We start from the raw sequence: 2,389 nt of genomic DNA on the forward strand, positions 1-2,389 counted from the left end.
ATAGATAGATAGATAGATAGATAGATAGATAGATAGATAGATAGATAGAATTCTGCTTATCTGCTGTCCTTTCTACAGATGGAAATTTAGCAGCCCACAGTACTTGGTTAATCAGAAAAGTTCTGTTAGCTCAAATGAGCTAAACAAAAATGAATAAGTTAACTATAATAATTGCCTTTAGCGTCTGATGTTTTTCATTCAAGCAGAATCTAACAATCTAAACCGTGAAATCTGTAAAGACATGTCACTGAAAGTCTTTAAGCCTAGAATTTTCTCTCAGATGTTTTAAGCCCACACCTTGCTGTAACCTACACATGGGCAGTCCCCTGCATGAAGCCACATTAATGTTCCACAGACAGCCCACTGCAGGATCGGGGCTTATATCTTTCTCACTAAATCACTCATGACCCTGCCCTTTGTAATCAAAGAAATTCACTGTCCATCTATCCAAATGCAGGAAATAAAAATTGAGAGCTTTCATAAAATGCACTTTGGAATTCTTCTCTGTGTGTAAGCCCATGGCTTCCCCCCTTTTAATGAAACAGGCATTACTTATAGTAATGGATTCATAGCCACGTACCTATAAGTAAGAGCAGAGCTCCTCATTGGAACCAACGTAGAGAGCTGCTTAAAAACAAACGGTGTGAGATGGCCCTTGGTAAATTATATCGCACGGCAGGAGCAGCGCCAGGGTTTTTGGCGCCCTAGGCGGGGGTCCTTCCGTGCTCCCGGTCGTCGGCGGCAATTCTGCGGCGGGGGGGTCCTTCTGCGCTCCCGGTCTTCGGGGCACTTCGGCGGCGGGTCCCGGAGCGAGTGAAGGACCCGCCGAAGACGCGGAGCGCGGAAGGACCCCCCGCCGCCGACTTGCCGCCCCCCAAATCCTGGTGCCCTAGGCGACCGCCTAGGTCGCCTAAATGGAAGCGCCAGCCCTGTCCCACGGGCAGCAGCAACCAAGAGAACAGTTATGGAAGTTAGAAGCCAAACATTACTAATGACTTGTGAACCTCAAGAGGTTTGATGGTGCAGTTTGGATAAAAATAAATGTGTTTATCACTCCCCACGTTTAGCCTTTTCTGTGTTGATATGTGCCTGTGTGTCAATAATGGATCAGTATGAGACCATAAAGCATTCCCATGCCCTGAGCAGGAAAGCACAGATACCTACCCTGGGAACTGCAAAATCTAGCAGATGAATCCACATTTATCACTAAATCACCAGATATCAAAATAATCCAGTTTTTAGAAGGTAATTTGATTGATTTATGTTCTTTGATACTTGTTTAAATATTTATGCTGAAAAAGAAAGGAAAACCCACCCCAAGATGAAAATATTATTGTGGCAATAGCTTTTAAGATTTATGAAGGTAAATTAGTTTGACATTTTATTTATATCCAATGAAGAAAGAGAGAAACTCTCCCTGTGATGGATTTTCCTCATTAGTTTGGAGAATGCCTCAAGTAGAGTTTCTGACATTGTTTCTTTCAAATGGTTAGACAAACAGTTTATCAAAAGGGTATAAAATTGTCAGGAGATAAAGCAGATTAATGATCAGTAACAGGAAGATCACTGAATTTATGATATAAGTAGCAGAATTGTTGGAGCTTAAGAAACAGTTTATTAGATATCCTTCTTCTGCACACACACACGCATGCAAAATCTGAAGACTTCAATATGCAGAATGGATTTACAGTTTGTGTAACAATAAACAGTTCTTTTAAAAGGAGATGATAGTCAATTTAACTGCAGGTGGTGCTGAACTGGAATATCCTTGTATTGACCTTCTGAGGGAGGACCCATCAAATACTGCGCCTAATACGTGACTCAGGCTTCCACCAACCTAACATGCTCTAACAACCTTTGACCACAAGGACCAAGGTTTTCAAAAGGGACTAAGTGATTCCGGTGCCTCAATTTTTGGGTGCCCAACTTGAGACACCTTAAAGGAGCCTGGTTTTCAGAGGGTGGGTGCTCAGAACTCTTGGAAAAATCAGATCTCTTTAATGTATTTCAAATTGGGCACCCAGAATCTCTAACTACATTTCAAGATCTTGGCCAAGGTGTTTTGGTGTTATAGTGGGAACCAGTTGCAGACTTGGATCACCTCTACATTTGCATATCAGCTGTCATCTAGAAGAGAACATTTCCTCCAAACTGAGCCCCGCTGGGGAAGGTATGCACATGCCAAGGGTCCCCCCTGCCCTTGGGACATTTTATTTTTTAACTCTCTCATTAAAGTCTGTTAGCTCAGGGGTTCTCATCCTTTTTCTTTCTGAGGCCCCCCCCCCCAAATGCTATAAAAGCTCCATGCCCCACCTCTGCCGCAACAACTGTTATTCTGCATATAAAAGCCAGGGCCGGCATTAGCGAATAGCAAGCAGGGCAACTGCCC

Source organism: Terrapene carolina, unplaced genomic scaffold, assembly GCF_002925995.2.
Source record: "Terrapene carolina triunguis isolate 2854851 unplaced genomic scaffold, T_m_triunguis-2.0 Scaffold84, whole genome shotgun sequence".
Taxonomy (NCBI): domain Eukaryota; kingdom Metazoa; phylum Chordata; order Testudines; family Emydidae; genus Terrapene; species Terrapene triunguis.